At 42.7% G+C, this 23,241-nt stretch overlaps 1 long non-coding RNA gene across 2 annotated transcripts; it reads right to left on the bottom strand.

Moving 5' to 3' along the window:
* Positions 1–465: 465 nt before the first annotated feature.
* Positions 466–7,494, bottom strand: LOC144382087 (uncharacterized). Of its 2 annotated transcripts, XR_013448489.1 has the most exons (4): positions 7,403–7,494; positions 4,098–4,158; positions 2,642–2,752; positions 466–667 (listed from the first exon to the last, which is right to left on the bottom strand). It is a non-coding gene; the product is annotated as an uncharacterized LOC144382087 (long non-coding RNA). The 2 variants fall into 2 exon arrangements; XR_013448488.1 differs by lacking the exon at positions 466–667 and having other exon boundaries at positions 1,859–2,752.
* Positions 7,495–23,241: the final 15,747 nt, after the last annotated feature.

Genomic DNA, 23,241 nt, shown 5'->3' with positions numbered 1-23,241 from the left:
CATCTAATCTAATTTAGCCAACGCTACAACTACAATGTTAGCAGGATAACTGCCAATGTATGCTTAAGGTAACCAAGGGAAATTCAGGATCTGTTTCACGTCTTTTCCCTCATTAGGACCTTCCCTCCTAGGCAATTATGTGGCCAACCAGAGAAAAGGGGCCAGGGACAGGTCCCAAACTGTAGCACCCAACCAGCAGCCTCCCATCTTCTGGGAACTTACCAGATATGCAAACTTCTGGTTCCACCCTGGACTACAGAATCAGAACCTTGTGATGGAGGCCCCTAAATCCATTTTAACCAGCCTTCCCATGAATTCCAATATATGCTCAAGTTTGCAAACCACTGAGCTGGAGAATGGAAGCAGAAGTCAACTGTGCACAAAGCATTTAATAATGGAGAGTTGAGTGGACATGTGTCTTAGGATGGTGGTTCCCAAACTTGGCTGCACACTGGCACACCTGAGCATCTGGGAAATTTTCTCCCACCTGGCCCTGGGGGTGTTCAAGGTGAAGCTATCCTCAGGTAATTCTATTGTCAGAAGCCTGTGGTCTGGAGAAGCTGCAGTACCTCACGTTATCACCAAAGGCAAGCAGGGTGCCCTGAAATAATTGGGGTGACCCAATAGCAGTAGGTTGGTCTTTTTTAGGTGGGCAGAAGCAGCATACCTGTAACAGATTTGTAGAACCGGTTAACTCAAATCAATCTCCTTTTCTGTGTCCCAGGGTCTCATGCAGGGTCCTTTGCTGCATTTTGCCTGCACATTATATATATATATATATTTTCTGTATGTTGCATTGATTCAAGAGGGAATTCAGAAGGGACTCTGTTTTATGGGAGGAAGAATTTTGTAGGAATAAAGCAAATGAGCTCAGTGGATTTAGGGATCAGGGCGGAAGTTGGTGAGGCTTTAGGGAGAGAGAGGCTGGAGACCAGCAGACAGGGCACATTTTGCATTCTTTCAGAAGTGAGGGAGCCGGGAGTGCCTTGGGGTTGGCCCCGCCGCAGGATGGAGATCTTGGAGGAGGAGCGGGCTGGGAGAACATCATGCAAGGGAAGGGGCTGCTAGCCTGCCGGCACCAGTCAGGGCAGACATTGGTTTCCGTGGAAGACCAGCTGCCCTGAGGCCAGAGGCTGCTGAGTTTTTTCAAGCCTGCAGCTACATTCTCCTCTGACTGACCTTCGTGGTCACCTTGTGGATGAGGTGACTGAAATGACCTGAGTGGCTGGCCCTACGTACCTTATGTCCACCCTCCTGTCCTGGCCTGGCGAGCAGCTCAGGAGGTTGAAGGGGGAGCAGTGGGGAGCCGGCAGTCCTGCTTGATGAGCAATCCTGATTCTAGGGCTCAGTTTGCCTCTGACAATGTCTGGGGTCCTAGACCTCCCTCTCTATCTCTCCGGCCAATGCCCTAATCTATGATATAGGACTATTAGACTAGATTAGTGCAATGAATCTTCTCCAGGTTTAATTTTTTAAAAAAATATGCATTGTGCCTCTGATACATAACAGTGTTATTGGACAAGAGGCCAATTGGACTGATTTACTTGCCGTTTAGCTCGCAAGGTAGGTTCGAGTCTTGCCTCCAACACCTTCTTGTAACATGATTACATTAGAATTACTGGGGATTTTCAGTCATATAAATAAAGTTGGGTTTAATTAAACTTATATACTTCCATGGCTTGTAAATTCTTAAGAAAGAAAGTGGTTGGCGGTAATAATAACTATGTATTGATTATCTGCTGTGTGCCAAGGGTTTGACATAATTTATCTTATTTAATTCTTATAACAACCCTAGGTGGCCTAGAGGAATTCATTCATTTGCAGAAGTCACAAAGTCAGCAAATGACAGTGATGGATATTTGTACCTGCTTCTTTTCCTCATCTTCTGCTACTCTCACCTCTTAATTTGGGGAATTGCCTCTCTCAGTCCTGCGGGGGTTCTCAGTAAAGCTACCACCTCAAACTCATGGGTGGCATATTCTCAAGGACTGGCCAATTCTATGTTCTTTCCAGACATAATGGTTGGCCCAAAAGTGGGCAAGTGACCACAGTGCAGCAGTCCTCGGCCTTCCCTGGGACTGTAGGAATGGCCACTGAGAAAGGCCTGTGCTCTCCATCTGGTGGAGGTGTCAGGCTGAGGCAAGTTGTGCAGAGCTGGTCCCACCCCAAAACATGCAGAAAACCAGCCTCTTCAGCCACAGGGACAAAAGAAGGAGGGAGGTCAAGACCAGAGATACCTCATTCCCCAAAGAGCCAGGCCAGCTCCATTTCTAGCTCTCCCAGTCACAGAGGAATCAAATCCCATTTCTGGTTAAGGTAGTTTGAGTTGGATTTTCATCACTGCCAACTAGCATACTGGCAAGACCCTGGGCAGAGCTGTGATGTGACCTTCTTGTCTTCACAGGTCTGCAGTGAGTGGAGGATGCACAAGGGAGAGCTGTTACTGTGGAATGTCTACCCATGGACCTAGTTTCAGCACCCAGCACATCTGGTGGGCTATATGGAACTACCTGGGTCTCCAGTCCCCTGGGCTTTAGGGGAGGGAGGACAGTGGCTTATCTGCCATCTAGCCTAGAGGACTGGTAGCCACAAGGGGACATCTTTCAACTTGTTATATGGCTGTAGGTCAACCCCATCCTACCATTTCAGGCCCAGGTCAAAATCTTCCAGGTTTCCTTTTTTCTTTCTTTTCTTTTCTTTTCTTTTATCTTCTCTTTTCTTTTCTTTCTTTTCTTTTCTTTCTCTTCTCGTCCTTTTTAAAAAAGATTTTATTTATTTATTTGACAGAGAGAGAACACAAGCAGGGGGAGTGGCAGGCAGTGGGAGAAGCAGGCTCCCCACTGAGCAGGGATCCCGATGCGGGGCTTGATCCCAGGACCCTGAGATCATGACCCGAGCCAAAGGCAGATGCTTAACTGACTGAGCCACCCAGGCACCCCTCTCCCAAGTTTTCTAATAGAAAGTTATACATGTACCTCCTGTCATTAGGTAAAAATCCTTTTCAGGGCACCTGGGTGGCTCAATCAGTTGAACATCCGACTTTTGGTTTCAGCTCAGGTCATGATCTCATGGGAGGTGAGATTGAGCCTTGCATCGGGCTCCCCCCTGAGGGAGACTGCTTGAAGATCCTCTCCCCCTGCCCCTCTCCCCACTCACATGTACTGTCTCTCTCAAATAAATCTTTAAAAAATGAATTTTGAGAGCAGCTTTACATTGGGAAGAAATAAGAGCGTGGCATCCTAAAGTCTATCTGTGGGGATAGGGGGAGATAGGAAACAAGGAAAAAACTGGATGCTGGTCCTTAATGTTGTTTGAACAGGAGCCACAGATGTGGTATGGAAACTCCCTTCCTCTGCTGTTCCCCTCCAGGCAGGTGGTGTATTTGTCTCTGTTTCCTCCCACCAGTAAGTCAAGATCAATCATTCATTACCAAACTTCGGTACTTACCTGGATTACCTGGGGAGTGTATTAAAATGCAGATTTCTGTTTTTTTTTTTTTTTTTTAAAGAAGCTCTATGCCCAATGTGGGGCTTGAACTCATGACCCCAAGATCAAGAATTGCATGCTGTACTGACTGAGCTCTCCAAAAGCCCCAAAGTGTCGACTTCTGATAGAGCATGTCTGGGATAAGAGCCAGGCATTTAAGTTCCTTAACAAGCCCCTTCGGAGATTCGGATGTGTGCGAACCTTTGAGTAGTTTAAAAACTGAGGCTATGAGGATTGTCTGGATTCCTTGCTCTCTTCCAATGCTGCATTTGGCACCCCCCACTCCCATCCAGTGGAATGTCTCAGGTTAACCTCAGGTTTTCTCTTTTTACACTTTTATTTTCATGGTTAACTCTTCCCCCATCACAGTAATTTCAAAATTTCATATTTCCCCAACTGTGTCTCCTATTTTTAACTGGGAAAAAAATTTACTCCTGGTGGACAAGCTGATGAGTCACAAGGTGGGCTAAATGTTCTAGCATTACCTCCCTCACTGGGTTTATTAATATGTCTAGAAGCTTTGGCTTTGGAGATAGGGGTGCCTACGGGGTTCTATCTATGTAACTAGGTGTTTATGACTTTGCTTCCTATTGGCATCAGCAGATACTTACTCTAATAATGAAGTAATGAAGAAGAAGCATTCCCGGTTATTGTTGAGAATTGTATTCAACTCTGGAAGAAAATATCGATAAACAATTAAGAGAAATGACCTTGCAAAATTAGATCCTACCATTATTTTCTTTCATCAATGTCGAATTTATGTCTTAGTTTGTAGTCATAAGATAAGGGCAAAAGGGTTTTTTGTTTTGTTTTGTTTTGTTTTTGTTTTGTATCATTTGCCTCCTTGATATTAGGAAACTCTCTTGTAATCTGGCTTGCCAAGCCTTGCTTTATGGCTGGCATAGCTGATCCATATTTCCCTATTTCACACTGGTTTTTATCCAAGTGTATGTGTTAGCAGGAAGTGGCTTTTGCAAATGCAAAGTATGCAGCTATAACTATAAGAGCCAACATTCTCTGCAGATTCCTAGTACTTGTCTAAATCCACAAAAATGTCTGAGTTGGAAAGCTTCATCTCTGGTTCTCACTACACTGTGCCTCTTTGAAGTCCCAGTGCTGCTTAGAGTCTGTCCTGTTTTCAGGGACTCCCTGGCATCTAGCACAATGTCCAGCAAATGGTTGACATAACTGCATATTTATTAAGTAAGTAAGTCTTAACTATGTTTACAATATTAATATGGATATCACACTTGGAGCAAAGAGAAAATCCTACTAGCTTCCATAGAGAAAACAATCAGGTCAACATAAAGCAACAATGGTGGAAAATATTCAAAGTTCTCAACCAAAACAGTGGAAGCTGAATGATGATAGAAAAATACCCTCAAAATCCCAAAGGAAAGTGACCTTGAACCTGGAATTTTATACCCAGCCCAACTGTTGATTAAGAATGAGATTACAATAAACATATATTCATGTTTAAATATGTAAATTCTCAGTATTTATCTTCAAGAATCCTCTCTGAAGAAGTACTGAAGAATATACTCCCCATAAAAGAAAGGAGGCATAGATCAAAAACAAGGATGCTGGTGAGGGAACCTAAAGGTGACCAGGCACAGAGCATGGCCAGTGTGTACTGGGGCAGATCAGAGGGCTCCAGGAGGTGTCCTTCAAAAAGCCAAAACTGACAAGATACCTGATACATCTGACACAGTTGGGAGGAGATTTAGACAATGAGCATAGTGTTTGGGGTTAAATTTGTGGGAAGTATAGATAGCTAAGCAATGAAAGTGGAGATAATTATTGTTAGAAACAGGATAATAAAATGTACAGGAAAAGAAAGGTCATTATACGACCTGCCTTACCTGTGGATAGTGTTCACATAATTATAACAACAGAAACAGAGAAGATTGATAAAACCAAAATTCATTATATTAGGAAGGCGGATAGTTAGGGTGCTTTTAGATGCTTGAATAGTATGGTGAAAGAAATCTAAACCCTGGTTTCCAGAGTGGCTAGTTCCTAGATTCTGCCTTAATCTAAAAAACTGAAAAGTAGCAATATAACCATTTTATTTTTAAAAAATGGAAACAAACACACAAAACAAATTGAGATTGGTTACTCTGAGAAATTGGGGAGGATGTTGGGATACTAGTCTTTTCCTGATAAGCTTTGTAGAAATCTTCACATTTTTGAACTGTAAGCAGCTATTTTTAAAAATATATAAATAAACACCAAACCAGCAAAACATTTGCATCATAAGGACAACCTTTAAGACTGCACACAATCATAGAAGTCCCTTCAGGGAGCTATAGGTCAGTTGATGTGTGGGGGAGCTCTGGCCCCTTTTGCAGTTTCTGGTCATACCCTCCAGAAGGGTAGAGCCTCTCTTCAGAAGGTGGCACGTGAATGATTAGGAATAAACTCATCATCACTTCAGCTGGGCAAGCACAATGTTTTCATACAACTCTTTTGCTACCACCGTTGAGCCCAGGGACATTTTGACATGACCTAAAAAAGATATCATTAAGCGTTCAGCTATTTTTATTCCAAGCAATGTGCTCAACAAACATCCTCTCCTCTCCCCATGGGCTCAGCCCTTCCTAAAACTCCCCGAATCCCATCTAAGGATGATTGCAGGGGGAAGGTCAGCAAGAGAAAAAAGACTCCAGTTGTCTTACTGATAACACGTTCTCTGGTGACATTTCATAGTGTGGCATTTGGACACAGCATGATTAAAAAGAGCTCCCTTAAAATGGAATACCAGCAAGCTGTGAAGCATTCACAGGGAAGAAGAAACAGGGCAGTTACCCATCACAGAGTCGTAGTGCTTTTGGTGCTAAGACTCCATTCTGCCTTGTCATTTGAGAGCTATTTGGAAGCAGAACGGAATAAGGGAAAGTGTTCAGCTTTGGAATCACATCAATATCCAACTCCCTTAGCAACTTGTCCTGCGACCAATTCTCTGCGTTTCATTTTCCTCGTGTGTAGAATAGAAATAACTATTGTGTCACAGGATTACTAAAAAGGTAAAATGGGACTGCTGTAATTAATTGCTGAGACCCACATCTTATTCGTCTTTGATGACTTCTGCAGAAGACACTGCTCGGCACACAGGAGATTTAAAATAAGAATCTGCCAAATGAACATACATTGCACTGATGAGCACAGAGCCAGATAGTGGGAGGTGAGTGCTAGTACCTGTCTCTTTCCCCTCTCACCGCAGCCTCACCCCCTGCCTTCTGGCCACAAAGAAACTGAGAGCCTCCAACATTAAATGCTGTGTTTTAGTCGGTGGCAGAAATTGAATTTGGATGAAGGTTGCCAGATTTAGCAAATAAATAATACGCGATGTCCACTTAAACTTCAACTTCAGGTAAACAAGCGGTAATGAAGACTTGGGACATAACACTAAAAACCCTGGGGTTTACCTGAACTTCAGCTTTAACTGGGCATCCTGTATCTCTTCTGACAGCTCTAATTTGCATAAAAGCCCTCTTGCTCAGAGTCTAGCACTTGCTCTGTGCTTGTCTAGAGGAGGAAAGCGGTGACAAGTCAGAGCAGGGGAGCCGGCTGGCTGGAAGCCCCAGCTGTGTGTGCACACGTAGTGATGTGAGCAAGCATCCTGGGGCGGCACTCACAGCACCGCCGGATCGTCCACGAAAGCCCAAGGGACATGTGACATACCCCTGCTGGATGGGAAGAGATGTGCCTGGATAGGACGAGCATTTGACACACTCTGAAAACTATGCAACGGGTTGCTCCCTCCCGGCTGCTTGGCGGTCCGCCTGCCCTTCTCAGGTGTCCTGAAAAAAGAATCTCAAGATGCCTCCTCTGTCCTTGCTGCTTCCCCTTGGCTTGGGGGCCCCTTTACCAGGTTGATGCATTACACATCTCACCGCGAGTCTCGGTTACTCACGGAGAGTCTTGCAGGTTCCATATATGGCATTTCTCAGCTGAGGCAGCAAGGCCAGGTTTTCCTTTGCTGTTCAGATCCGTGCTTGTTCAACGGGAAACACTAGGCTGAGCACCTCGCTGCTGTGGGGTGGCCTCAGAATTGGTCTTTCGGGTTACCCTGATGCAACTCAGTGGGAAACCACATGAGACATCTCTTGTCCTTCCCCAGTGACACATACCTTCCATTAAATTCAAACCAGCATAGTCATAGTAAATGCTATGAGCCCTTTCCAAAATCCCCTATGAAATAACCAGACTTAGTGCTCAAGTCCCAGGGACAACTTCCTCTGCCCAGAGACACACCTCGAGCTGTGGCACTGCTGGGGGCCGGCCATAAAACAGGGTTATACTTGAACCGCAGGTAAGAAAACAAGTCAGTGCGGGAGCAACCGAAACTTCCCTTCTGCCAGGAAAGATCAGCAGAAACTATGAGTAGGAAAAAAAAAAAAAAAAAAAAAAGAACTTCAAGGTAAATGGAACGGTTTCAGCTTAAAGAAAGGCTGATTGTTTTCACAAAAATCCCCACAGACCTGGCAGCGATTATTAAAGAAGTGATTCCTGAGGATCAGGGCATGGAGATTTCAGATGAATATGCAAACGATCAGAGCCATGTTTAATTCAGGGAAGTAAGCAAACAGTAGAAATAATTAAAAGCTGTTAAGGCATATGTCTGTTTGGCTGACACATATGTTATTAAAAAACAAGAGAGTCTATAGCCAGTTGCCTCTAAGAATCTGTCTTTGCTACCACCCACTTCCATTAGTAATAGTGCACAATAATAGTTTACATCCATGGAGCGCCTTTCATCAAATACATCAGCTCTCCACTCCGCGTTGCACTCCAGCAGACAGACATTCACTGTGGAGGTAACTCACCTCTGGACTTATCAAAAGCCACTGGCTTGGGTTACTTGCTCCAGACAACTGTTAATTTTATCTATAGATGGACAACAGGACACCAGGAGACGCCTTCCTCATACTCTGCTAGCCGGACACCTGGCTTGCCACCCTGGAACTCTCCAGCTGGAAGGAGGAAGGGGAAAGGAAGGGACGCTCCATCCCCTGAAGGCCGTTACTGGAAGCTGCACCCACTCCCCCACTCATCTGACGGGGTGGCCCTTTAGTCATCTGGCTACTGACCCCTGGCGCTCTTTATTCTGAGTGGCTCCGTCGTTTCTTGGAAACCAGAAGCTCTGTTACTAAAAAATAAGGCACAAATATTGAGGAACAACTAAGTAACTTCAACAGCACTCCCCAAATCCTCCAATCAATTGAGTCTATATGCCTAATTAACTTAGGTATCGACACATGGTGATTACCCGAGGAGTACAGGGCCATGAATGTAACACTACACTTAATGGAAAGCAAACCATTCATTTGCTCTGTAAGACATGAAAAATACAACTGTTGGAGCTTTAGATGACACACTCAAATATATACTCATAATCCTTGATTGATGAATTTGGTCACTAATTTATATTTAAAATCACTTATAAAAGGTAATTTGTTAATTTAAGAAATATTTGTGCTTATATTTTATAAAACAATTATGTTAAGGGTCAAGCTGTTCATGAGTATGCTGGACATCTATTTATCTTGAGCTAGAGTTTCTAACGGTATCTATGAAAGAACCTTTGAATTATCAATGGAATTTCCACTCTCAATTATTGTTTGAATCATCACCACAGTCAAGGAGGTGATTATATCTATTTGGGTCCTATGTGGTTGAGATGAACATGAAATCTTGATCTTGCTGAGTGAATCAAGAGTCCTTGGAAATCAGAAAATCAATTTGTCTGAGCAGCCATGTACCATCATCACTCTGAAAAGAGAAAGGGCACTGGTGGGTCTGTTCTGTTGTGTTGCGTAAAGTAAGGCACACGGACCCGTGTTGCCGTAACCTGGTGTTCTGCCTTCCCTGGTGGTGGCTGAGGGATGGTAAGAGTTCATCACAGCCATTTCTTGATGGGATCATCCTTGAAATCATCCTTGAAATAGAACAGCCAGGAGGAACGGAAGTTAAAATTACTAATTTTATTAATTCGATATATTTTATTACAAACTAAAATTACTCATTGGTACTACTCGTTAATAAGTCTAGGGTAGTGATTCTTCCATCTGGCTGGTTATCACAGTCAGCTGGGCAAATCTGTTTTGAATTACAGACTCCTGGGCCATACCTAGGGCCTACCGAATAAGGATTTCTGGGACAGGACTCTAGAGTCTCTATTTTTCCAAAGCTCCTGAGGAGACTTTGAGGCAGCCAACCTGACATTATTCCTTGGAACAGGATTTGGGAAACATCGGCTAAAACTTTCAAGAATATCCTCCTCAAAGTTTGGAGGGTGGGGTCAGAATTTAGGAGGCAACACTCTTTGGCGTAAGTGGAAGAAAGGACACTTGAACAAATAAGATGTGATTCAGAAGACTTAGGTTGGTTTCTTCTGATTTCTGTTTGTTTTTTACTATGCAAAATATTTTATTTACAGCATGCATATTCAGTGATGCCTCTAGCTTGAGTGCCTCCCAGTACCTGATGGCTTTTTCTTTTCTTTCCTGTGCTCTCCTGCGTTGTAATTCCCATGGCAATAAACAGGCTCCTAGCTCCCATGGGTCATGCTGTCTCCCTTCACTTTTATAAATGCACAATTGAATCACTGGATCTTGATTTAGGACTGAAATTTGGCAGAGAGTTCAACTGCTCATTTATAAAGCGTGCAGGTTATCAGGAAAATCAGTTACTTCATATATCAAACTCTTGGAAGGTCCTCCCACCAACACCCACCACATACCTGACTTATTTGAGTAGTACATAGCAGTTCCAAAATGGAAATATTATACTGACTGAATGGGGAATTTACGTAAGGTGATCTTCCTCTTTCTTCCAAATGAGAGTTTACTTAGAAGACGGTCTGGAAAACTCAGGAGGAAAATTTTTACTGTTAGCTAGGTCACTGAATTTGTCATTCCACCTTCATCTAGCAGCCGTGTCTCCCTTATTTACTCCTTTATTATTGGAGAGCCTGTCAGAACAGGCAGGAGTAGAACTGAGTGTGGTGGGTGGGGTGAGGAAGCTCAGGAGAACTCTCCCTGCTCCGAGTGGTGGAGCATCACCTTCCTCGGATGTGTCCTGTTTGCGAGAAAGAGGAAGGCACAAGACTCCATTCCTAAACGATTTCTCTTTCTTTCTCCCTCAAAACCTTCTGCTTCTTTGAGGTACATGACACCATCTGCCCCACATTTCTCTCTCTCACTGAAGACTGGCTCTTCCCCTGGGAAGCCCTGTTTCTGATTAAGCCCGACCATGTACCTTTCTCTTTTGCCGCCCACCCCACAGCAGCTGATCACTGACAGACAAAATCACACAAGGCTTCCGTGTAAATTTACACTCACAAATCCCAAGTGGGCACTTCCCACCACCCAGCAGTCCTGGTTTGTCTTCCTATTGTCTGTCTTCTAGTCAGGAAGGTCTTAGAGATCACGTGACCTTTCCTTGCTTGTTTTTTCCTTCTGGCCCATCCCTCTTCCCACCCTATCACCTGGTTATTTTAGAATTGGTTGTCTAATCTTGCTGTCTCCAATTTCTTGTTGCTGTCTCCAAATCACTTTCCAGTCCAGTTGGCCCTGCGAACCCATTATCACTGAGACCTTCTCCCCATGCCACATTCACTCACTATGGCAGTCACAGCGTTGACCACTTGACCACCACCTCCCTGTCAGGAGTCTCGAAGTACCTGGCTCTTCTCTCTCTCTCTCTCTCTCTCAATCAGCCCTGCAGATTTTCTCCTCTACCAGCCCCAGGGCATGGTGTTTCTTCTTTTCTGCCTTCACTTTTTTTCTAAGTGATTTCATCCTGTTCTCTCTGTGCTGATGCTGTCCAAATCTCTATCTTTAGTCTAGGCACCCCCAGTTTCCTTTTCGACATGTCCTTCCCCGTGACTAATAGACATCTCAGAAATGATATTCCAAAATGGAGCTCTTAGTTTCTATCCTTTGCCCCCAAATCACTTCTGTGGTTTTCTGCATTTTCTTTATCTACGATAAAAGCCAAAGTGTCCTTGATTTCATATCTTCTTTCAACCATCACATACATATTTTTAAGCAGAAATTAAGATTATATGTAATGAAAGTTTTAGAAATTTTTAGAAAAAAATGTATGCCAAACTAAGGCAGAATGAAATGAAAACTCACAAAGCCATAATACATGGTGATTGAAGTGGAAAGGATATAACGCTGACAATTTGTATCGAATCAAGAGAGTAAAATTTTTGCAGTGAGAGCCCATCTCCAAAAATAACAGAAGAGGTTATTTATGCCAACTGGGCATTCCAAGTGTAGAAAAGCCACAAGCTCCAAGCTCCATTTAGGTTTTCAGAGGTGAGTTTTGCATAAAGAACCTTGAACTGAACCTTGCATGGCATTAATATGCTCAAATCACAAGAGAGCATTGAGCTTTTTAATGGGATATAATTAAGTTTCTTCCTGGAGGTTTGATGATGTCACTGGGTCAATGCTTTTCTTGAATAATCTGGCTTCAAATACAAAGGTATTTGTATCCCCTTCTCATTCTAAATGCAAGATAAAATAACAATGAGGGTTACCTTTCAGATCACCATAAATCATATTCAAGATGATAGGATGATGGCAGGTGAAGGGAGAGACTTAGAATCACACACTTTGGCACAAAAGAGTCTGTGACAGGAATCACCAGCCTCTGGGTTCCAAATGCCTGGTGGCTGTAAAGGAACGTGTATGGCGGGAGAAGGGAGTACACTGTGTTATAAACAGGAGACGACACGAGTGTGGATTCCTCTCCTCTTTACTCTTAAAAGTGCTATATAAAGTTTATAGCTGAATTTGGAAATTACGTATTTTTTTCAAATGACAATTACTAAATAATTACAAAAAAAAAAAGTAACTGCTCTCATGAGTTGGTTCATGAGATTTTTGAAACTCCACAGGTAAATTTGAATTCATACCTCACGCCTTGGAGCAAAATAAATTTCAGATGAATCCAAGACCTAAATGTAAAATATAAATAAGTCCATAAGAAAAAGCCACAGGAAGATATTTCAAAAATAATCTTGGGGGTGTCTGGGTAGTTTAGTCCGTACGGGTCTGACTTTTGATTTCAGCTCAGGTCATGATCTCAGGGTTGTGAGATTGAGCCCCGTGTCAGGCTTGGTGCTGGGCAGGAAGTGGGCTAAAGATTTTCTCTCTTTTCCTCTCCCTCTGTCTCCTCTCTCTATAAAAATAAATAAATAAACAATCTTGGAACAAGGAAGACTTTTTAATGTAACCTACAACCCAAGATCTGTGGGAAAAAAAGGGAAAGAACGATTGTTGAATAGTGCTCCATAAAACAAAACTATGTGTGAAAAATTGCCATAGTCAACAACATTTGTGACTTATTTTACAAAGGGCTCTTTTTATCAATATATAAAAACTTCTAACATCAATAAGAAAATGCCCCGAACTCAGTAGATAAAAGGGCACGTTTTGTGATCAGGTGAAGGGCAGGATATAGAAATAGATCTTAAATAAGTGAGAAGATATTCAAGCTCATTTAGAATACTAGAAGTGCATATTTAAACCTCATGGAGATATTTTCTGCCAATCTTATTGTTAGAGCACAAAGGGTGTAATGCACATCCTGTTGCCAAATGTGTAACATAATAGAAAGTCCCCTATATCCCTGATAGAGATGGATACACCTCTAGGAAATGAAAGTTAGCAATAGCATAAAAGTTGCAAATGTGGATGCCTTTTTACCTGGCATTTTCACTTTTAAGAACATAGCCCCATAGATGTAATCCATACATGTGTGAAATAGATTTTCTAATGGGTCACTTATTACGGCATTATAATTGATGGCAAAACACTGGAAATAATCCAAATGTCCATCACTAGGTCGGTAGTTAAACAAGTTATGAAAATCCATACAGTGGAATGCTAGGTAGCTATAAAGAATGGGAAAGACTCATTTTGTAAAAAAAGGAATTCTCTCTTATTTTATACTGTTAAGTGAAAAAAAAAAGCAGTATGCAAAATAGCACACCTGGTCTGTCCCCATTTGTGCAAGAGGAGAAAAACACATGTCTTCTTCTATATGGATAATATAGCTTGGAAACATTAAACGAGAATCTGTTGATATTGGTTGCTTCTGGAAAGGAGAACAGGGTGGAGAAGGGAAATTTTTATTGTGTATCCTTATACACATTTGCATTTTTAAAGACAAGAGAGTTTTATAAAGCAGACAGACTGGAAGGAGAAGTGTTTGACAACCACATTTCTGGTTTGTTCCCTACTTTGAGGAACAACTTGGGTGGAGATGTAGCTTGCTCAGGGTCAGGCAGCTCAGTTGTGGGGCAGGAGAGGGGTCTTTATGCTCAGTCTAGGCCTCTTCCCCACAACGACCATCAGACAAAGAGAGGGACAGACTAGGAATCCTTAGTTCCAGGATTTGGAAACAGCCAAAACACCATGACCACAAGCATGGAGATCAGAAAACAGAGAGCATGTCCAGCACCCAGTGAGTGGAAAAAGCAGGTAGCATAATGTGTAGAAGAAATGAAAATAGGAAGAAAGGTGAGCCCAGAATGCAGTGAGGGTGGTGCGGGAGCAGCTGGTGTGAAGGAAAAGGAGGGACTCGAAGGTTCTCTTATGGAGTTTAGGTGTGTACACCTGTAGGTGGTGGGTTGCTGAGGAGGGACTTTTCACTTACAACCAATGTGAACAAATGTGGACTTGGATTAGGAAAGAGTGTTCTGATTACAGTGTGTGAAATGGACTCATGACAAAGAGACCCAGACAGGCGGGGTCAAGGCAGAATATGGGCAAGACTGCAATGTTGTGTCATACTTCTTAGCAATAGGTGAGAGTTCATCTTTCTATACTGTGCATGGACAAATGAGGGTTAATAACTACATTTGCCTTAGCAACACATCTTGGGAACTACTGAGTTGCCTTATGAGAGCTTTGAATCTCTAAGAATGACTTGGTTTGGAAGGATCATTGCTGATGTTTATCTTGAAGTCCATAGGAATCGATCCTTCCCAATACCCACCATACCACCGAGTTATTTTCTTTCTTTATTAATTGAGTGCTGTTGTGATGGGTAATTGTGTGTGTCATCTTGGAGGGTGTTTATGGATGAGATTGACATTTGAGTCTCTGGATGCTGAGTAAAGCAGATTGCTCTCCCTGATGGGGGTGGGCTTCACCCAATCAGTTGAAGGCCTGAGTAAACGAAAAAGACTGGTGTCCTCGAGCAAGAAGGAACTCTGCCATCAGGAAGCCTTTGGACTTCATTTGCACCACTGACTCTCCTGGGTCTCTGCCTATTGACCCACACAACAGATTTGGACTTGCCAGCTTCCATAATTCTGAGTCAATTCCTTATAACCAATCACGTATCAATTCATATATTTAATAATTCATGTAAAAATATCTATCTTATTGATCCTATTGGTTCTGTTTCTCTGGAGAACCCTGACTAATACAGTGGTAACACCCCACAATTCCTGCATCTCTGATAAGTGTACTTTTTTTTTTTACAGCTAAGTAAAACTCATTTTTTAAGCACTTAAAAAATACTCTTTAAAATGATAAACATCAAAACATACAGAAAAACATGCCCAGATCCTAAGCATACAGCTTGATGAATGATCACAATGCGAGGAAGCTGGTATAGCTGCCTTCTGGCTTGAGACAGAGCATAACCATAGAAGAGGAATGCCCGCTTCTCACCATGCACTTCACCTGGCTTCCCAAAAGGACCTCTGTTCCCAATCTCTGGCACCCTGATTAGTTGCTATTATTTTGAACGTTGCATGAGCAGAACCACACAGCATATAGACCTTTTCATCTGGCTTCTTACACTCAGCATCATGCTTGTGAGTCACTCAGGTTGCTGTGTGTTATAATGTGTTTACTTAGTTGCTGCGTAGAGTTCTATGTGTCTGCTCCTGATGGACATTTGAGCTGTTTCCATCTGGGGGCTGTTACGAGAAATGTTGCTATGGACATTGTTGTATCTGTCTTTTGGTGACGTATGTGCACATTTCTACTGAGTATAAACCCAGGTGTGGAATTACTGGGTCATAGGATGTGATACGTTAGAACTTTGCAGATAGTGCCAATATGTTTCCCATAGTAGTTGTACCAAATTACAATCTGAAAGGCAGAGTTCCGGCTGCTTCACATCCTGGCCAACACCTGTTATTGTTAGTGTCTTTATTTGAAGGCATCCCGGTAAAAAATGTAGATACATAATATTATAGGACGCCTCATCACTTTTGAATGTCAGATAAACAATAACTACTTTTAGCATAAGTATGACCCAAGGATTACATAGGACATACTTATATTGAAAATTACTTGTTGTTTATCTGAAATTCAAGTTTAACTATGTCCTGTATTTTCATTTGTGAAGTTGGGAGATCCTGTGTTAGTAGATTTACAATATCTTCAGATAGATTCTTACTTAATATATATGTTTCTTCATAGTGTGTCTCATTGTTTTGAGTTGGAAGGCAAGTCAGAAACCAGATAGTTGGGTATGGTTTGAAAAAGAACTCTCACTCTTTTGGCAGATTTTTTTTTTTTTTTAAGATTTCATTCATTTATTTATTGAAAGAGAGAGAGACCAGGGGGAGGGGCAGAGGGAGAGAATCTCAAACAGACTCCTCACTGAGCGTGGCGCCCAATGTGCAGCTTCATCCCACGACCCCCAGATCATAAGCTGAGACAAAATCAAGAGTCGGACACTTAACTGACTGAGCCACCCAGGCACCCTTGGCAGAAAGTTTTAACTCGAGAGTTCTGGAAGACTGGACATGCCTCATTTCACCCTTGTTTTCTTTGTGCCTGACATACTAAGAACCAGAATAAATATTGGTCAGATGGAGATGAATTAAATAATCCACTGTATACCAAAAACACACCCACCTCACGTTGCCATTTACCTGTGTAGTTATGTCATGGGGACATGGCCAATCTTCCTGGTGAATGAGGGACATCAGCTACCATTTTCAAGTGGGTAGAACAATTCTCCTAGGATGCCACCAGCAGCTGTGTCTAGTTCTCTCTCTATATATGTCCCAAGACTTGGAATTGTTAAGTTCTTGGTGTTTCTTTTCTTAGGTGGATTTTCTCTCTTTACTCCTTGTGAATTGGCTGGCTTTGTCTTGCTCAAGGAGCAAGTCTAGAGATCATCGGTCGCACTCACTATTGCCCACCACAGCGAGAACTGTAGGCATACGTTAATTGTCCTGTTAACAGTCACCAACTGTAGCCACATGGGTTATGCATGCTGCAGAATGAGGACTTGGACAGCCCAGGCTATTTTATTGTTCTGAAGTCATAATGGGTTGAGGACACTTTACTGCTTAAAGAATGGAATGATCAGTAGCTTAATTGAGCTGAACATAAACGGCCCTATTTAAATCTCTTAAAATCTGCAGAGGAAACAAATCTCTCCCTTGTTGAATGTTAAATTGAAACAAATTGTGAAAAGATTTCTCTATGTTCTTTTAGCTTACTTTACCCCTGCTACCAAATCAGAAAAAAAAAAAAAAAGCGCCTTATAATAAAAAGTGGTTGGGGGGGGCGTTCTACAAGTAAAATATTTAGTAGGATGCAAAACTCAAGGTAACTTTTCTTAAAAATAAAAAGAATTTTAGCTTAAGGAAATTTTTGAAGATCCTGAAATACCAAGTAATTAAAATCACTCAGAGGAAATCATATAATCCAATGGATGCTGCTTTTGTATTTACAATTAATTAATCTCGCTTTTCTTAAGCACAAACTACTCCCAGATTGCCGCGCTACCTTTTTCTTTAGGACACATTTCAAGCTGTCAAAGACTAATTAGGTAAATCATCACTAGTATTTTGGAATAATTTATCTCTTTATTCTTCCCTTAGGTCATTAAGGGATAATCTCCATTTGTTGCTCTCATTCTCATTCACAAGCCTCTAGGCTAATTTTTTAAAATGCAAATTTAGTGCTCTGCAAGAGTATAGGATCTGTCTAAGTGCCTGCCTTTCCTCAAGTAGACCCGGGACAGTTTCAGAGACACACACACAAGCCAAGTGCCCTGTGAAACCCACCAAAGGGTCACGTCCGGCTCCAGAGAGTTTACCATCTCAAATCTGTTACCTGGAGTATTTAAAAGCATCAGTTTTTTCCTTCTGTGATTGTAACAACCCTTTCCTTCCCTGAAGAGTAGGGAATCGGTTTGAAAGTCAGCAGCTTGAGGACGTTTCCCAAGGGTTAGACGTTGTGGGAGGCACAGTGTGTGAGTCCTTCCTTGCCTCTGTCCGCTGCCCGCTTCCATATAATGTGCACATGCAGACTGTGTGTTTGGGGGAGTTTAGTTGCTCTCATGCATGTTTCCAAGTCTGGGTCTGAAAGCACCTGACCTTTCACACCATGCCGGGACCGCCCTTGGGAAGCCGTCTCTGTGCCATGTGCTCCCGTGCCCAGAGGTGCAGCCCCTGCCATTCGATGCCCCTGTGATCATATTTTGTTAAGTGGCCGCAAGTTCTCATCACCGGTAGCTCAATGCACAGGGAATGCGGAAGAGTGTAAACACATGAAGATGTATCATTTAGGAGTAAGTTATTAAAGTTTACTTAAGCAGGGGCGCCTGGGTGGCTCAGTCGTTAAACGTCTGCCTTCGGCTCAGGTCATGATCCCAGGGTCCTGGGATGGAGCCCCGCATCGGGCTCCCTGCTCGGCGGGAAGCCTGCTTCACCCTCTCCCTCTGCCCCTGCTTGTGTTCCCTCTCCCGCTGTGTCTCTCTCTCCATCAAATAAATAAATAAAATCTTTAAAAAAATTAAAACAAAAAAATAAAGTTTACTTAAACAAACAGAAAATGGGATGGCTTATTCTTATCCTCAAATTGGATCTTTTGTTGTATTCATTACCTAACACGACTTGTGTCATTGCGGATTCTAAATTTTAACTTTGTCCTGAGAGCACATGGTAGTGCCGCTCGTGGGTTCTCCATGTAGGAATTCTCTTCAACGGAGGAAACGAAGCATGTGTTCAATGTGTTCTTTGTTGAGTCTTCTAAGGGTGAAATTCATGTTCATGGAATTGTATGGTGTCTTGTAACCTTTTTCCCTGTCCCTCTATTTATAGTGTACACATTTTTGCCAAGCCTGGGCCAAAAACTATGTCAAAAATTCAAGCAATGCTGCAGTGTTGAATTCTTGAACACAGATCGTTTCTCCTCGGCTTTGGTTTCGTAACTGCCGTGTCCTCATGAACTGAAGGTTTATGCTTCTATTTTGAACCAATCTGTTAGACTCATTAGCATTCCCGGCCGCTTGCCTTACATAGCTGGAGCTGTTTCCCTCTTTAGGTGTGAGAACAACAGCTGTGGAAAATATTCAAATTAAACTGGTGACCTTGTTAGCAAGGAACCTGTGAGCACATTTACCTCCGTCGGCACTGTAATTTATAAAAATATAATTTGGCCACCGAGCTAGTAAAATGGGTTAACAATTATTTTCATTGTCTGGGCTGTTTTGTTGTGTCATTCCATATTTGTTATTCAAATTGCCATAATAAGAACAAGGCATTTTACCGTTCTCATTACAAGCCATATAATGTCTAACCCAAGCAGTGATTTAGAAGAAAAATTGGAGTGTGGGAAGTGGTAATAGCAGTAAGTTTCTTTTATGAGTAAAATAAACAAGGATAGAAGAGCCATTTCCACCACCGCAGTTCTGGGCCGACCCCTCTCACGCCACCACCTTGGGGTCTCCTCGCTGCCCCCTCTGACGACAGCCCATCGGTCTGTCCAGGTACCTTGGGCCAACACTCTGTAAGCAAGGTCCTCCGTAACATCCATTAACAGATTCTAGACGTCCCTTTCTTGGATGACGACTAAGCAGAGAACAGAGAAAACTCTCCCACATACAGAACAGAACATCTTCTCTGTTTCTGGGGTGCGTCCACAACAGATGAGGGGGAAGCGCTGCAGGCTCTGTTGTTAACAGGTCTGTGCAGCTGGATGGTGCTGTTAGGTACTTGTCCTTCCAGCCCTGCGCGTCCTCCTCCTCCAGCAGCCTTCATGGAGAGCCAGCCCCGTGAGGATTGCCCTTCTGGGATTCCATGGGCTGTTGAGGCTTAGCATGGCACCTTGGCTCCCACGGGTCTGCCTGTGTTCGCTTCTGCCCACAGTCCCATTGGCCTGGCCTTGCTGGGCCTGCTTCTCCCTGCAGAACACGAGCACCTGACCACCTGCCATGCTGCTGCCCGCATCCCTGCCGGCTCTCTTCATGCTTCCCTCCACTGTGTTAATGTCACCCGTGGCACCTCCAAAGGGTGCAGCCTGGGCACCTGGCTGTCTCAGCCTGAAACCACTTTTATCTATGCTTCTTTAGACCATCTGTTTTATTTACTTATTTTTATTTTTTTAAAGATTTTATTTATTTATTTGAGAGAGACAGAGAGCACAAGCAGGGGGAGCAGCAGAGGGAGACGCAGGCTCCCCACTGAGCAGGGAGCTCATCTCGGGGCTCGATCCCAGGACCCTGGGACCATGGCCTGAGCCAAAGGCAGACGCTTCACCGACTGAGCCACCCCGGCGCCCCTAGACCACTCAGAACGAGTGGGTGTGAGGATATTACTATAATTATATTGACTGATGAAGTGTGAACAGATATTGCTAGGAAATAACTCTTTCTACTATTGGCTTGGTGCTTTTTCAAGTCATTTCCAATTAGCTTTGATTTCAGATTTATACTATGGTGAGTACAAATTTTACCAAGGACAGGTGACCGTGGTAGACTCTAAGGAAGATAGATTAGAAATCTTGAAGCTGTACATTCATTAGGGAAGTAAAATGGTGCACACACACACACACACACACACACACGTAATTTCTTCTTTTTTTTGCCAGATTTCTGCTGCTGATACTTTATGGCAGCTTACAAACCTGTAAAGTTTATCTGTCTCTCCCAGACACTTCCGAGTGCCTTGTGGGTTCCCGGCAGAGAAAGGAACGCCCCAAGCTTTCATCCTTTCACCTTCTGGGCTCCACATCTCCGCCACCTCATTCCTATGCTACTCTTTTCTGTTGGCAGTGTCACTCCGAAATTCCAGACGGCTATCACGTAAACCTGCCTTCCCGTCTTTATCCTGACATGTGCTGCTTGGAACTGCTGGGAAATGAACTTTCAGGTGGTTTCCTGCTTCCTTGCTTTCCCTTCTCAGGGAGCATGTGTGTGCGTGCGTGTGTGTGGGTGCATGTTGTCTGTGCACGCATACCCCTGTACACACAAGGACACGAACGTGCATTCTGTGCGGAGAGCTACAAAGCCACAAGGTCAGTGTCTGACACATCACAAATATTTTTCAAAGAAGAGGGGGCAGGTAAAGGTTTACTGGCACTAGAAATTTAGTAAAAAGGAACCAAACTTCTAAATTTGGAGTGGCCTTTTGAATGCAGTAGTCCTATTTAGTTATCACTAATTTCGACCTCAAATTTTTAATCTACAGAGGATTTTTTCTTTCTTTCTTTCCTTCTTTCTTCTGAGAAGGAGAGAGGTGGGGGAGGAGCAGAGGGAGAGAGAGAATCTCAAGCAGGCTCTATGCCAGCACAGAACCCCAATGTGGGGCTCAATCTCCCGACCCAGAGATCACGACCTGAGCTGAAATCAAGAGTCAGATGCTCAACCAACTGAGCCATCCAGGCGCCCCTAAGGAGCATTTCTTAAAGTATGTCCACCTGATGTTAATAAATGAAACTAAAATCTAAAGAAAGATTTAAAAATAGGTTCAATGACTAAAAAAAACCTTGTGAAATCCTGTTAAACATGATTAAAATGGATTATTTTCTGCAGGGCTTGGCGGTACTTCTGATCTGTTGGATTGTTTCATGACTCTGGAAGGGCTAGGGGTGGGGGTTGGGGGCTCTACTATGGACTATAGGCCATCATTATTTGACCACAGAATACTTTTTTAGGAATAGTGTTTAAAAAAAAAAAGTGCCACTCTGAGAAACACAAGCCTGGAGAATCCAGACTTACCAAGGGTTGTAAAGGGTTTGTAGAGGGGAGCACTATAACCTTCTCCTGGGTCCCCAGATGGAAGGCTGTGCTGTGTTCTGTACTCATCTGCATGGTAGCTCAGCCCTGATGTTAATTTATGCTCCAGACATTCTCTAACTCCCGTCTCTGAAATTAAAAGGTCAATATTTTCCATAATGTAAAGTTCCTTAAGAATATATTGTAACCCCCACCCCAAGGGAAACTGAATGACACCTTCTTGTCCTGTTTAAGCTCATCAGAGAGCTTCATATATCCTTCCTTTATCATTTTATGGAGGATTAAAGTGGAATATACAAATATGCAATAAAACTGACACAATTTATGGTCACCTTTCCTATGAGAATTGTTCGCGAAGATCGTAAATCAGGGGTGTTTCCTTCTGGGAGAAGCGCTTGCAAGCCCCTGGGAGCCATGGTGCTCTTGCTGGTGCAGAGGAACCATTGTGATTCAAGGCCATCCTCACCTGGTCTTAATAACACCTTGTAGCAAAATTAATTTACTCTTAAAATTCCCGTTGCCATAACAACTTGGTGCTGCTGGTCATGTGACTTAATGAGATTCTAGAAGAGAAACGTTCTAGGGGGATGAGGGCACAAATGGAGATCGCCCACCTTTAAGTACTTGCATGTAGATGTTAGTTAGCCAAAGGAGGTGCTTGCTGGTAAGAAGAGGCACACACTTTGTGTGCCTCTTCTTTGTTTCTGTTTTTGTTTTCCTTGTTCTTTAATCCCAAGGCAGCCGTTGCGTCTTCTCTCCTCCTTTTTCCAGGGTTTTCCATGGGAAGCAGTGCATTTTAACCGGGTTAAAGCAGGCTTGAAATGAAATGGAGATTATTTTGATTACAAAAAAATAAAGATTACTTTATATCGACATATTTCTTCTTTTATTACGCAGCCCGCTATTACGGTCCAAACACGTTATGTGTGGAATAGGAAATGTATCTGCAGTAAATTTCACTCCCATTCTTCTTGTATTTTTGCTTGTTGACACTGTATATACCGTCCTAAAATACGAGATACCAGCTAAAAACCTGAGTGTGACTTGGTCTTGTACTGGGCCACCCAAACCCAAATGTCACTTTTTTTCAAGCTTTGTAACCCATTCCTCCAACAGGGAATAAAAATTGACCTTTAAACATGACAAAAACCATCAAAAGAATTGTGTGTGTATGTTTTTAAGCAGTTAAATAGGTGGTAAGATTAGCAAAACAGTTGTAAATCCTTTTGTGTGTGTGGGCCTCAGTCTGATGGGTTTGTTTAATTTGCCAGTGAGTGGAGAGGGCATACATGTTGTTGAAAATTTGGAAAATATAGAAGAAAAGATGGGGAAAACAAAAGTCTTCTTATCTCATCACCTAGAGATAATCACATTCTATAATATATTCCCAGCCATTCTGGAAGAGAACCTATCCTTTTAACTCCAATGATTAAACATCCTTCCACAATGTGTCTTGTAATGGTGGTCCTAATTTTGTTCTGCCATTGTATAATAAATATTCAGGTCAATCTCCTTTATTAAACGTTTAGAGTATAGCCTTCTTTTGCTTTTGTGAATAATTCTGTAAAACATATAGTGTCTCCAGATTTTCAATGCATCTCTGTTCCTGTGGCTGATTTCCTAGGGATTGAATTCTTGAGTCAACACACATGAATAGGTTAAGTCTTTGGGTGCACATTGCTAAATTCCTTGTACAAAGCCTGTACCAGTTTCCCTTTGCACCAGCCATATAGGAAA

Source organism: Halichoerus grypus, chromosome 6 (assembly GCF_964656455.1).
Source record: "Halichoerus grypus chromosome 6, mHalGry1.hap1.1, whole genome shotgun sequence".
In the NCBI taxonomy this organism is placed as follows: Eukaryota; Metazoa; Chordata; class Mammalia; order Carnivora; family Phocidae; genus Halichoerus; species Halichoerus grypus.
Note: the sequence above shows the minus strand (reverse complement) of the source record. Positions and strands in the feature narration are given on the sequence as shown.